The sequence below is a fragment of the Sturnira hondurensis genome, unplaced genomic scaffold (genome assembly GCF_014824575.4).
Source record: "Sturnira hondurensis isolate 20B ecotype Veracruz unplaced genomic scaffold, ASM1482457v3 Scaffold0024822, whole genome shotgun sequence".
In the NCBI taxonomy this organism is placed as follows: Eukaryota; Metazoa; Chordata; class Mammalia; order Chiroptera; family Phyllostomidae; genus Sturnira; species Sturnira hondurensis.
In genome coordinates this window covers 7,183,983-7,198,556 of record NW_028097453.1, presented here as the reverse complement: position 1 = coordinate 7,198,556, position 14,574 = coordinate 7,183,983, and the positions used below count along the sequence as shown (strand labels likewise).

General features: G+C 48.8%; 1 protein-coding gene across 2 annotated transcripts in view; it reads left to right on the top strand.

The window, feature by feature from the left end:
* The first annotated feature begins 6 nt into the window (after nucleotides 1-6).
* ZNF697 (zinc finger protein 697) overlaps nucleotides 7-14,574 on the top strand; it is a 42,457-nt gene continuing 27,889 nt past the window's right edge. For both annotated transcript variants that reach the window (XR_005065435.1, XM_037038811.1), the window contains exon 1: nucleotides 7-207. The gene's annotated coding sequence lies outside the window, so the exon portion shown is untranslated. The remainder of the gene's footprint in view (nucleotides 208-14,574) is intronic.

Genomic DNA, 14,574 nt, shown 5'->3' with positions numbered 1-14,574 from the left:
GGGAACATTCCCCTGCTCCTCCCAGGAAATGTCCTTTGTCCAGCCCTACAGGAAGCCTCAGTGAGGAGTCAGCCGGGCAGCCAGCCAGTCTGCAAGCAAGCCAGCGGCCGCTGCAGCTGCCGCCGCCGCAGCACAAGGGCAGCCGCGCCGCGGGGCTCGGGCCGGGCGCTCCGCGCCCTCGCTTCTGGCTGCCCCGCTGCCGCGCAGGTAGGAGCGCGCCTGTGCCTGGGCTCCCCGGTCGTCGGGAGATGGGGCTGATCTGGACCCGATGCGACAGCTGTGGGGATGGGTGTGCTCCCGGAGTGGGTGGTGGACCAGCTGGGTGAAGTTGTGCCTCGGAGACTGGACTCCAATCGGCTCCCTCGGGGCGCAGGGGTTGCTCTCATGCCCCCCAAGTCTGGGATGAGCTCCTGCAGGGGGTCAGTGGCGAGGGGCGGGGAGGAGAAGGCTGAGATGCAAGGGAGGGGGCAGCGCTACGAGAGGGAGTCGGACCGTCCCGCCGACCACCGAAGGGGGCATCCGAGACCCTCGGAACAACGAAGCCCAGGGAGGAGCTTGGAAGGCGAGGAGAAGGTGAAGGGCTTTGTGTGCAACTGCCGACCGAGACCGACTGCGCTCCCAGCGCCTCATCTGTCCGCGCCCCCGGCCCCACTCGGAGCCGAAGGGGTGGGGGTGGGGGACTCCTGGGAGGGGCAGCGCGTCCTCTTGGGTCCTTGTGGAATGTGTTCTCTTTTTCCCCCTCCGCTCCATTCTGGCCCGACTTAGATCAGCGGCTTGGGCTGCCATCAGACTGTCGAATGGCACCGTAAGGATGGGGTCGGGGGGTAGATGGGCAACAGCCCACCGCCCAGGAGGGGTGGCTATTTAGTCATCCCAGAGCCAGAGGTCCCTGTCTGCCGGTGGGTGGGTGGTGGGGAGAAGCTGATGCCTTCACCCTGGGAGAGTGCCGGAGCTCTGGACTGAGTGCGGAGGCGTGCGGCGGAGCGCGGGTTGGGAGGAGAGGGCGGTAAGAGGCTGAGCCGAGAGCCGCGGCCGTAGGGTGCTGAGTGTTCCTTACGGCCAGTGTACATTATGGCCAGGATTCGGAATCCGATTACCGCTTCCACTGGGACTCCACACGATTTTCCTTTTTCCTAACCGCCCCTGCCCCACCTCCCTTAGTGATTCACCCCACCCCTTGCTACGCGAGCGCTAGGCTGGACTCGCCCTAATAGCGGGCCTATTTGTCCTTTTACCTGTAAGGGCTGCACGAACACCTTGCATTCCATTTGGCATTACCCTCGCCCTAATAGCGGGCCTATTTGTCCTTTTACCTGTAAGGGCTGCACGAACACCTTGCATTCCATTTGGCATTACCCTCCTCAGAGGGACAGCGTGTGGTAGGGGCGGTTGGAGAGTGGTTAGCAAGTTAATGGTCTCCAAGGAGCTGTGATGGATGAGCGGGCAACTGTGAGCAGGTCCAAGGGTCCCCGCTGTAACTCCACTCACTTGCCTAAGGGGCCTCCGTTTCTCCCTTGTCCCTTTCCCTGTGGTTTTTACTGCTCTACCCAGGTGTTTACCTCAGTTTCTTAACAAGCACGCATATGAGTATTTTACTGTGGAATACATTGTGAGGAATACAAATGAACCTTCAACACAGCCACCTCCGTGGGAGCACGAGAGTACCCAGGGCTCATGGTGAGATGGTAGGGCACAGACCTCTGAACCCTGTATCCGTGGCTTTTGGAGCAACAGACATCTTCCAGAAGCTTCTCCAGGGGAGATGAAGCATCTGAAGTGAGACGAGTGGAGTGGGGGAAATGGAGCGAGAGCGTTAGAATTGTGAAATCAAGTGGACAGGGGCTGAATTCAGGACATGATTTCTGGTGGGAACCTACTGGCTTGCTCTCTCCCTGCCCCCCCCCTTCTCTCTCTCTCTCTCCCTCTCTTTTTCTCCCTGTGTTGGAGGTAGAGGTGATAGTTGGAGAAAATCTGATGTCAGAAGTTCAGTTGGGCCCCAAGACAAGATGGCACCAGAGTGAACTGAACTTATAAATGGGAAGTCAGGCTACCCTTTACGTTACAGAAAGGAAAACACAGCCTTCAAAACTGACTGGGATTAAAGGGGTGAGTGGAAATGAATGACACAGAAAAACCAGTTGCTACAGCTGAATTGGAGTGGCAAGGTGACCTCGCTGAAGGCTGTGTGACACAGGCTAATGGCTTTGCATCCCAGGTCTTCCTGTCCCCCCAAAGCTCTTTGGGCTTCCTTCAAATCTACACACTTAATTTCTAGAGTCCTGTTAAGGAAAGGAGAAAAGGTAAAGGTTGGAGAAAGGTGATAAATTAAGATACTACCTGCTGGTGTAGGGTGGGGGGAGGGGGGAGCTGCAGTGAACTAAGAGGTCTGGAGCCTGAACCCACATTCATGCCATTTTCTTTGCAGCTAAGATCCTGCCCCACCCCCAGTGTTTCTTAGTGCACACACCGTATTGTTAAATGTAACCAGCAAAGGTAACTCCTGTGTTTGGCATTCACAACTTTTCACAATTCAGTGCCCGTCCACCTCTATCCTCCACTGGCCCCTGACCACCCCATGTTACCTGCCCATCCTTTCAGCAGACAGCTCCCCATCCCCAGATGTGACAGATGTTCTTCTGCCTGTGTCTCCGGCGTGTTGAACTCCATGCACTTTGGGCATCCCTGCACTGTCCCTGCTAATTTTCTCCAAATCTGAGCCCATCTGATGGAGCACCCTTGGAGAAGTCTTCCAAGACCTCCCGGTCAGAATTACTGCCACCCTCCTTGCATTCGTATCCTCTGGATGACACACATCTTCGGGTTGCATTGTGACAGGTGTTTATCTTTCTCCCCTTCAAACTAAACCCCTGGAGGGCAATGGCTTCCTCTACCGTGTGCTTTATACCCAGCAGGTGCACAGACATAGAAAACACCAAGTGAACGAAGGAATGAGTGAGTGAAAAAAAACGGAAGGAATGCATACATCTTAATTCCTTCCTTCTCTGTAAAGTCTTTCTTGTAGACCCATGAGGATTTATTGCAATTGCACATCTGAAGCATCTAGTGCAGGACAGACTGGAGCTTTTCCTTCTGCTTCTGGGTGCAGAGACCCGGAAACAGTGTATCGGAGTGCCGGGTGCAAAGAGATTCATGTTCTTGGCCAGCCTAAAACGTCAAACTCTGTAAGCAGGGTATAAGATGGATTAGCCCCAAGTGGGTAATCAATGAATGACTCTTCTCGTGCCCTTGGGCCAAAGAAGTGACACCTCTCAATTGTGAAGGTGCGATGTGCTTTCTAGAAAGCAGCACTGCAAAGGCTGTCCTGCTATTTGGAACTAAGCCACTGGCATCCACCACGCTTCCTGACTGCCCCCCGCGATCTGCCAGGATTAAAATGCAGCGCATGGGAATGAGAAACAGATAAGACTCTATACTACCCCAAGGCGTTGCAATTTGCTGCTCCCCACACCCCCCCCCCCGCCCCCCGCAACTGGGCAGTTTTTCATGCTTCCTATTTATGTGATGACAACAGTTACTATTTCTTGAACAACTATTGAATTAGACAATTTACATGCCTTGCCTTGGTCTGGTGATTTACATATCATTATCCCCATTCTCAAAATGAAACTGAGGCTCAGAAGGGAGTTGAGAAACTTGTCTGGAGTCCCAGATTTTGAGACTGTTGGCACCCGTGCCTGTTCAGAATGGGTGTCTCTGCTTTTCTTGGGGGAAAACTGCCAGACCCCTTTCCTTCCTGAGGGCCTCCACTTTCCAGATTTCCTACCAGGAACGTGTGGTTGGGCTTCTAAGTCCTCTTAGTGGATCTCTTTCTGAGAGGAACTTGTTTTTCGTAAATTTGTTATTTTTATGCCTTTGAATGCCAATGACCATCAGTTGGGAAGGTCAAGTTCAGAATCCCTAAGATCTCTGAGCACAGAACTGTTTGTCGGGAGTTCTTTTCCATGTTCTCCCACCCTATCTGAATTGTTTTTTCCTCCCTCCAGACCGACTCCTACCCCTTCTAGGTCGCCTTTCTTGACACTTCATGCCACACTTGGGCTTTGCCCTAATCTTTTGCATTATCTCAAATACCTGGGCTGTGAAAGTCAACTTGAACACACCCCCACATGGTACTGGAATATTTGCACATCCCCTGCACGTGGCAGGAACTCTGTCCAGAGAACAACTCCACATAGGGTGGGGTTGCAGGTACTGTGAGTCGGTGGTGAATTGGTAACAACCTAAAAAATGCAGAATCATAGGCCGGAAGCATTTGCACATTGCCAGTTTTCGGGAGAGGGATCAGAGGGATCATTTTCTTAGTTAATTTTGATCTTTCCCCGAGAGGGCCAAGACAGGGAAGCAGCTTCGGAAAATGTGCCAGAGCAGATGTGTGTGTCGTTGGGGTTCACGGGTTCGGCTCAGTCAGCACTCCGTGAGGACTGTGTTTCATTGACGTTGGGGAGGGGGTGGGTCCGTTGCTTCAGTCTCCTCCCCCTTGCTGGCATGCCCATCTTCTACCATATCTGCCGGAGGGCACTTCTTTGTTTCGCACCTGAGAAATTCCTTACCTCTGCAGATTTTAAAAAACATGGAAAGAAAAGAAAGAAAAAGGCAAGGCTGGAGTGGGGAAGATACTTAATTCATTCTGGAGTTCCGCTGTCCCCCGCCCCGCCCCCAGAGTAGCGTGATTTGCCTGGCAAATCACTGGGTCTTCACTGCATCACGTCTTCATGGGGATCGTGAAAAGAGCAAAGGCCTCCTCTTCGGGTAGAAAGGCGTGTTTACTCACCACAAGGTTGAACCGACCTCCTGACGCTGACTAAGCCTTCTTTTCCCCTGATTTCAAGGCCTCACTTTGGAAGGCTCGGTGTATACATACAGTTTGCCATGGGTTGTCATCAAGCACATTAGCCATTTTAAAGGAGTCCCGGACAGTTCTTGGGATCCCACACGTGCGCGGCAAGCCCGGCACTGGGCTTCTGCAGGCTGGCCAGCTGTTCGGACCGGGTGTGGGAGGGCCGCGGGCCGCTCTGCAAGTTCCCCTCCGTGCAGAGGGTAAGAGCTGAGTCTGAGCTGCTGGCTCTAATGTGCTAAAATGTGTGCAGTTAAGGGAACGGGGACCACTTCTCTGCAGAGGGTTTTGGATTTATATTGCCTTCCGGGAACTTCATCAGGATCTTGCCACAAGTCAGAAAACCGGAACCACTTCTCCTGGCTCTTGTTAAGAAACGCGTGCCGTGAGCTCCGGGTCTCAGCATTGCGTGCACTCGTGTGGTTGGCCCTCTGATGCTTGGGGACACAGGCTTTGGAACACATTTCTCCTTGTTGACCCCCCACCCGCCTAGGAACCTTTGTGAATTCCAAAGAATCCACCTTTTTCCCATTTAAAAAAAAACCCTCAGGCAGTCATGGACAGTGATTTCTGGTAGCAGTAGGTGGCCTTCAAAGCAATGAATTTTTAAGATGATGTCATCAGAAAGTAAGCCTCACAAGGTGGAATCCGGAATAACCAGTGAGTGGCACATGGTAAGTGTGCCATTCATGTTTATAGGGTGAGAAAAAGTGTTATATTTTAAAATATTTCATTTCCATTCCCTCCTAATATGATGGCACTGCCAGTTTTTTATAGTGAGGTATATGCGTATGTGTTACATAAACGGGGGAAATTATATATATGTAATTTACATATATTTATATAAGCTTTCTTTTATCCTCACCCAAGGCCATGCCCATTGACTGTACAGAGAGGAGAAGGGAGGGAGAGAGAGAGGGAGAGAAACATCGGTAGGTTGACTGTCACTCATGCTCTGACCGGGGACTGAACCCAAAACCCAGGCATGTGCCCAGACCAGGAATTGAACCTATGACCTTTTGGTTTATGGGATGACGCCCCAACCAGCTGAGCCACACCGGCCAGGCTAAATAAACCTCATCGTCGGAGCCCTTTTAGATTCATAGCAATATTGAGCAGCAACCCTGGAGTTCCAGGGTGCCCCCACCCCACACGTGCATGGCTTTCCCCACTAGCAGCGTCCTTCACTAGAGTGCTGTGTTTGTCCACACTGACGAACGTGCACTGATGTGGCATTACCAGCCAAATTCAGAGTTTAGCATTTATTGGTGGTGTCCATTCTGGGAGTTTGACAAACGTGTGATGACACACACCCACCATGGTGGCATCCTACAGAATAGTTTCACAGCCCTACAAGTCCTCTCGCTCCTCCTATTCACCCCTCTCCCCTCAGACTCCTGCAACCACTGATTTTTTTTTTAATCATTTAACCTGGTGGTTTTTAACCATCTCCCTAGTTTTGCCTTTTCTAGAATGTCATATAGTTGGAATCATACAGTCCATTGCCTTTTCAGATTGTCTTCTTTCACTTAGTAAAATACAGTTCATTTCCAACATACGTTTTCATGACTTGGTAGCTCATTTCTTATTAGCTCTGGATAATGTCCCGTGGTACCACGATTTGTCCGTTCTACTGTGAAAGGACATCTTGGCTACTTCCAAGTTTCGGTGACGGCGAGTAAAGCTGCCGTCAAGTCCCAAGGGCAGGTTTTTGAGTGGTCGATGTAAGTGTTCAGCTCATTGGTGTGAATACCAAGGAGTGAGGTTGCAGGCTGGGACGGTAAGAGTGGGCAGGTTTTTGAGTGGTCGATGTAAGTGTTCAGCTCATTGGTGTGGATACCAAGGAGAGAGGTTGCTGGCTGGGACGGTAAGAGTGGGCAGGTTTTTGAGTGGTCGATGTAAGTGTTCAGCTCATTGGTGTGGATACCAAGGAGTGAGGTTGCTGGCTGGGACGGTAAGAGTGGGCAGGTTTTTGTGTGGTCGATGTAAGTGTTCAGCTCATTGGTGTGAATACCAAGGAGTGAGGTTGCTGGCCGGGACGGTAAGAGTGGGCAGGTTTTTGAGTGGTCGATGTAAGTGTTCAGCTCATTGGTGTGGATGCCAAGGAGTGAGGTTGCAGGCTGGGACGGTAAGAGTGTGGGTACGTTCGTAGGGGACTGCCCAGCTGTCATCTGAGGTTCTTGTCGCCGCCCGTCCTCACCAGCATTTGGTGTGGTCAGTGTTTTGGAATTTTGCTGTTCTAATGACTGTGTACTATCTCATTGGTTTAATTAGCAGTTCCCAGATGCTAGATGATGGTCGGCATCTTCTCATACGCTTCTTTGCTCTCTATGTACTTTGGTAAGATGTCGGTTTCACTGTTTTGCCCATTTTTAAATTACATTGTTCATTTTCTTACTGTTCAGTTTAGGAGTTCTTTGTGCATTTTGGGTAATAGTCTTTTATTAGTTAGGTCTTTTGCAAATATTTTCTCCCAGTCCGTGGCTTGTCTTCTCATTCTCTTAATATATCAATATTTTTCCATCTGCGAACTTTACCTATATTTTACTTTGGGAGGAGTGTACACATGTCAGATCTATTTTAACATAAAATCCGGTTACCCCCAAAATGAAAAACCAAAGTGTGACGTAAGCTTGAAGAAATAGTTCCCAACCTTTAAAAAAAGTAAGTAAATGTCGAGTGAATTAACCAGGTTGTGGCCACATCCTGAACTAGCTTGGGTGCAGTTACTACAGAGAGTGTTTCTGTTTCCCCGCCCGTCCCCTCCTTAAAACACGTGCCCTCGTGCCTAGCGATAGAGTTCGTAGTTCGGAAAACACCTTGGTCACCAACTTCCTATGTATCATACACTCTTTGTACAGACTTCTGTAAGAGCCTGTGTTTGTCCGATAGCTGAATTCTGGACTCATCATTTCTTACAAATGATGATTGTAAGGTGAGAACAGAAAGTAAGGAATGCCTGACTTCCCCATCATAATAAGAAAAAAACAAAACCCCAGACCCTTGAACATGGAGAGTAAACTTTGGTCTGAATAAGCATTTTAACTGTTAAATAGACATTTTTCCTTATTTTCAATTGTGTTCCCTGTGGTGCCTCCTCTCCTGCCCGTCCAAGCAACGTCTGACTCAGTCTCACTACTTTGTAAAGGCCGAATGTTGGTCTTTTTTTCATTCATTGCTTAATTCCTGTGAGGTCTAGTCTGGGCCTTCCTGCAGGAGTGGGAGAGAAGCAGTTGTCCTGTTCGGGCGAGGAGAGTCTAGCCGCGTTTTCCACCACGGACAGGAGCGCACGCTGTGCCTGCCCCCTCTGTTCTTTGCACAGCTGACCGAGCTGTAAAGCTTGGAGCGGAGGGGGCCTTGCACAAGACTCTTCTATGCAAACAAGGGCTATTTCCATCAAATGTCCCTGGGCTGACATTTGGCCAAGGACACGGGATTCTTTTCCGAGAAGGTTGTAACTTTTGAAGCTAATCACCACTCTGTATCAGGTCTGTCTATTCAGCGGTGTAATTAAGTGTGCTTGGCTCCTGGTGCTGACGGGTTATTGGATCCAGTTAGGAGAGCTAGGTCGTTTCCAGGGCTCTGCCTTACCTGATGTGATCTGGGCCACGTCCCTGGATTTCCTGGTTTGCTTTTTGTTTTTTGAGACCGAGAGACAGAAATGATTACACCTAATTTTATCCATTTCAATAAACAGTTGAGGGCTGAACACGTGCAGGAGCCACCGAAGGGAAGAAGACCCTATGTTCCCATTGAGAGCTTACATTTGGGAGGTGTTATAAAGGGAGAGCCAGCAAACAATGAGATACAAATTCTTTTTTTTTTTTCAATCCTCACCTGAGGAGATGTTTTCTTTATTGACCTTCAGAGAGAGAAACATCGCTGTGTGAGGGAGAAATGTGGATTGGTTGCCTCTTGGACATGCCCCCCACTGGGGCCGAACCTGCAACCCGGGCATGTGCCCTGACCTGGAATCAAACCGGTAACCTTTCGCTTTGTGGACAATGCCCAGCCAACTGAGCCACATGGTCAGGGCATCATGGTTATATTTTAAAAACTGATACCAGGCAGAATATGATAAGGAAAAGTACCCGAAAGCTATGCAAAGTGACATCACAATAATTCTTTCGGAGCAGTTAACAATAATATTATAAAGTAGACACAGTTTCCCCCCATTTTATAGATGGAAAAACGAAGGCTCAGAGAGGTTGAGCAACTTTCTCCAGGTTGCACAGCGAGAGGCTGAATCACCAGAGGTGGTCTGGATCCCTAAACTGCTGCAGGTTAGGGAGTGACTGCTTCCTGCTGATCCTGGCAGGCAGGATGGCAGGAGAAGAAAGATATCGGTGCTGCCTTGTGGGGCAGAGAGCAACCCTTTTTGGCTGGAGTCAGCAGAGAGAGGGTCAGGGAGAAGAAGGAAGAGAGCCTTGAGGACTTGGAGCATGTGCTTCTCTGGAGACGGTTGGCCGAGACAACCAGGGTTTCTGAGCAGGAGAATAAATGGAGCGGCAGCTATGCTCTGAGACCGAGCCTGCAGTGGGTGACATGGGGCTGCATGGAACTGGTAAGAGTGTCTACTGCCGTGATCCTGGCAATGGCCAAAAGAGGAGAAAAGTGAAAGGATGTTTGTGCCTACTGATTTGATTGAAAGGGGTGAGGAGGGGTCAGAGTTGCCTGTGGGGGTTGGAGCCTGATGAGTAAGAACAGAGGCCTGAACACAAATGGGCACCGCCTGGAGAAGCGGATTTGTAATGAAGATGTGGGGTGTTTTCCAATACGACCAAGACCCAGATACATTACAAATGGAAATCCATTTAGTCTTTACAATGATATTTCCAGGCAGCTCGTTTTCCCCATTGTATGGAGGAGGAAGCTAAGACAAGCAGGAGAAAGAACTGTCTTGGGGGCATACAGTGTGTCACTGGCAAACTGTTGGGAACCAGGTCTGTTGATGAGGTAGCACGTGCTCCCCCCCCCCCTTCAGCTGCCTCCTGTCCTGTGCTCCATGTGACATGCAGGGCAGTGCTTTAGGACTAGAGGGGCTCTTAAGTTCTTCGGTTGCAGTGACTGGTGCGTGATTAGACGCCATGGAGTGCAGGCAAGAAGTTCAAATTTCTGACATCTTTGGACAGAGGAGGGGTTTATTTAAAACTAGGGGAAGGGGCCAGATGGTTGAAAGGCGGGGAGAAGGAGAAGAAAAGGTAAACAAGGACTTTGAAGGCTGACCTGTTTTAGGAGATCAGAAGAGGAGACAGGGTGGTGAGTGAAATGTGAGCATTACTGAGACAGAGCAGTGCTCTGAATACAAAGGAAGGAGAAAACTCCCGAGGGGTGCGCCTCCACAGGATTTCCAGGGTCATTTGCTGAATCCCAGTGTATATGCCAGGCCCTTGACAGTGTTGTTGGCGAGATCAAAGAAGAGGCCCCCAGATTTGGAAGACTGAAAATTACAGCTGATACTGATGTGAGCCTGACTCACTTAAGTTAACAATGAATACCATCTGCTGGGATGGCTCACACCTGGGAAGCCTGCGGTGCCTGGGGACATGAATATGTGTGGTGACGGTGTTGGAATTCAGCAGGGCGCACTGACACCTGTCCCTCTCTTTCCCAATGGCCTGGAAGACTCCTCTGGCCCCCAAATGGCACTGCAGAGGGAAACATAGTTTGATCGTTGGTTTGGGGCATTTAAAAAAAAGTGATACTACACAGGAAAAGGTCTCTGGTTTTAATGAGAGTTTCAGAGTCTGATCGAAAAAAAGTCTTTAAAAAAGACTTTTAAAGTGGCATAACCAGAACTAATTGTTCAGTTTGATGTTTCATAGGCTTTCTCCTCTCTCTCTCTCTCTCGATGATTTTTCTTTCAAATGCTGTACCAAGGACTTGGAATTATTAAATATTTACCATAACACTCCATTAAGTCAATGCTAATTCAAATAACTGTTTTCCCCCCTAGCCAAGAAAATGTCTGTTTTCTCTAAGACAAACAGTGGATTACCCAAAGCCTCTCAAATCAGAAACCATTTCAGAGGATCACAGGAAGTTGAGTTTGAAGAACATTGTCTACATATTTAGAGGGAAATAATTAAAATTACAATGGGAAAAAAATTAGCAGGCATCTGGGAGAGAACAAGAAGACTCGGAAGGAAGAGGGTAGAACTAGTGAAATGCTGTTGGTATAACCAAAGCAGTCAACTCACAAATGTGGCAGAGCTGGCTGGGACAGTCTGGTGCCGGAGCCACTGAACTTGGAAGGAATTGGATGCCCTGAAGGCTGGTCCCGGTCTGGCTACCCACTCCTGCCTTTGTGAATCCACATAAGGCACTTCTCTAGTCCTCGTGGGCTGTATCTGTGAAATAAGGGATCTGGTCAAGAAATGATAAAAACAAAAAGTGAAATTCTCTCATTATTGTGGGTATAGTCTCTTCAGCAAAATGGAGCTTGTAGTGGGCCTGCCACCTGGCCCACTTTTGCATCGCCTCCCCCACAGGGGAAGGGCAGCAATTAAGACCCGAGGAGAAAGATGCGATAGAAAAGAGGACAGAGCTGTGAAACCGTTTGTAGCAATGGGTCACGTTGCTGAGCGTGGCTGGTGCATCCCCTTACTGGCCTTGAAGCACGACCCAGCTCCTTACGTTGCAGTTTTGTGTCACTCCCAGCATCCTCCTCTTCATCTGGGTATTTCCGTGTCATTATTTGCAGGCAGGACGGCTTTTGCTAACACTTTGAGGATTTGTTAGGAATGAGCTGGTGACTTTGGCCGGATTTTGATTTTTTCCCTTTGAGAAGGGAAGGATTAACTAACAGCGTTTTGTGTCCTCGGTAGGTTAGGGCTTGATTAATGCGCTTTGACTCGCTGCCCAAGTAAGCAGCCGATGGAGCCATAAACCTGGGAGCACACTTGTATAAATTAGCTGCATCCCTGAGAGGCAGTGTTAGGGGCTTGAAGAGCAACTCAACTCCCTCTTAGTGCACCGGCCACATAACAAACGATGAGGAAGCGAAAAGCTGGTGGACTAACAATGCTTGGAGGGCCCGATCTCCAGTGTGAATGTTTCAGCCACGCGCTGTAGGCCCTGTTGGGTTGAGGAGAAAGGGGACTGGAACAAAAGGTGAGATGTCAGTGATTTAGGCTCATGTCTGCCCTTAACCTGCCTGGGCCTCTGTTGCCTGACTTACTTATTCATCTGTAAAGCGGTGCTGCTGGTTGAGATCGGCCAGCGGTCTGAGGCAGGTTGCATTCGCTCCACCGTCCCGTTGAAATGTACTGATATTGTGGTACTTCGTCGGTGGGGGTTCCCAGTCAGCGTCTCNGAGGGCCCGATCTCCAGTGTGAATGTTTCAGCCACGCGCTGTAGGCCCTGTTGGGTTGAGGAGAAAGGGGACTGGAACAAAAGGTGAGATGTCAGTGATTTAGGCTCATGTCTGCCCTTAACCTGCCTGGGCCTCTGTTGCCTGACTTATTTATTCATCTGTAAAGCGGTGCTGCTGGTTGAGATCGGCCAGCGGGATGAGGCAGGTTGCATTCGCTCCACGGTCCCGTTGAAATGTACTGATATTGTGGTACTTCGTCGGTGGGGGTTCCCAGTCAGCGTCTCACCTCTTCCCCAGCCCAGCAATGGGTTCACGGCAGACAGTGGTGAAATTGCTCGTATCCCCCTCCCTGGAAACCGCTCTGGATGACTTCTGAAATGCTGTGATCAGGAATGTATCATGAGTCCTCTGTGGAAGTGGTTTAAAAGAGGGGTTTTGTTTTTGTTTTTGTTTTTGTTTTGTGTGCGAAGAATCTGTTCAGAGGCCAAGGGAAAGCTATGGGCCTTCTCATCAGACACATTCACTTAAGGTTTCAGGGAGTTCATGGACTCTGAAGGCTCTTAGGAACTTGTGCCTTAGGGAAATCCCGTTATTCTATTTACAAGCATAGGGCTGCTGCTCTCCCCAGGAGTGCAGCAACTGGATGTAAAGGCATGTAAGGAACACAGACAACCTGAACCTGACTTTGGAATTACGGTGTTCAAGCTGTCCATGAGCCCCTGATGCTACAACTTCCTTCTTGAGACAGATGGGTCGCTCCCTGATGGCAGCTGTGCCCTGTGACTGGTTCTGTGCATCACAGACTCACCCTGCACCGTTGGCTAAGGCGGAAAATATCTGTGAGCTTTCGGTTTCCGAAGTAAAGTGGGAATATGATCTATGAAGAGATCTTCAAGCTGATCTCTTTATAATGCAATGAGTCAAGTTCTGTGGCATCCTCTGAGTTTCTCTGACAGGGACATTGGCTAAATTTAAAAGTTCTCAGTTTGGGCTAGTCGAGGAACCATTCCTGTCCAGGCTAATCTCTTAGAAATCACAGGTTCAAAAATCAGTAGTGTGTTATTTTCCGTTTCACTTACACCTTTACATTTTTCACCCCCTTAGCAGATCATTCTGGGGATGGCCTACCTATTCGCTGTGTGCTTCACCTGTTGGACACTCCCATCCTGTGTCGATTTGACTTTCCTGGAGATTCAGCATCCCCCTCCCAGAGTTGGCAGGGCCAGGCCCTCTGGCCAAGTTTATTTCCCCTTGATCTTGAGTGCAGTTGCAGAACTAATGGTGGAAATAAACAAGCGTTGGCTGGGCAGCACCCTTCTCTGAGTTCTTTGAAAACATAAAAGGAGATGGAAGTGGAAACAGGATTCTGACTCTATTTTGGATATAACAGCTATTCTTCTGTCTCATAGAAATAAGTTTTAAAAAAGACTCAAAAGCATCAGACTTGAGTATTTTTAGCCCCTTTTTACCCTATTGCCTCTCCCCAGTGCCCACGGGCTCTAGGTTCACCATTAAACATTGTAATTACTTCTGACTCGGCACAGCTTGGAAAAGCAGGCTGACCCTTTTGTGGAAGTCACTGGCATTGTATTATCCTCTGCCTCAGAATTTAAGTGAATAAAATCAACCTTGAATTAAAAAAAAATAACTTGCTATGTTTTCCATTAAAATTTTTATTAGTGAATTTTCTAGCCAATACAAAAGTAGATAGTGTAGTAAAATAAAACTGCATATGCCACCCCGCCCCCCACCCCAGCTTCCACAGGGCCCAGTGTGTGGCCATCTTGTTTTGTCTGCATTCCTGCCCATTCCGCTTCATCCTCAAACTCTAGACGCCGTTTCAAATGAAGGACATCCAGAAGTATCATTTCACCTGTGAATACTTCATTATGTATCCCTTTAAAGCTATAAGAACCCTTTGTAAACTTAACCCCAACACCTTAAAAAATGAGTAAGTCCTTACTGTGAGATACTAGTATTCACCATTCCCCAATCTCCTCATAATTTATTTTTGTAGTTCATCTGAATTCAGATTCACATAAGGCCTATGCGCTGAGGTGCATTGACACATCTCAAGTTTTTTTACTTCATAGGTTTTCCTCCTTTCTGTCTTGCCATTTTGGCATCGTTGTTGAAGAAACTGGATCACGTGTCTCTGAGACTTTCCTATGATCTGGGTTTTGCTGATAATGTTATTTTTTAAGGAAATAAGACCAGCACAAGTATTTTTTAAAAAGATGTTTTTCAGTGTCTGTAAATGTTTCACTTTATGCTGCAGACAACCTGACTATGGAGTTTAAATTTTAACTGGGCAGGAAAACTGAAGTATCAGGTGGCGTCTCTACATTTTTATTCCTGCTTTCTCTTCGCTGGAAGACACCTTGGCAGATTCTGTGTGGAGGTG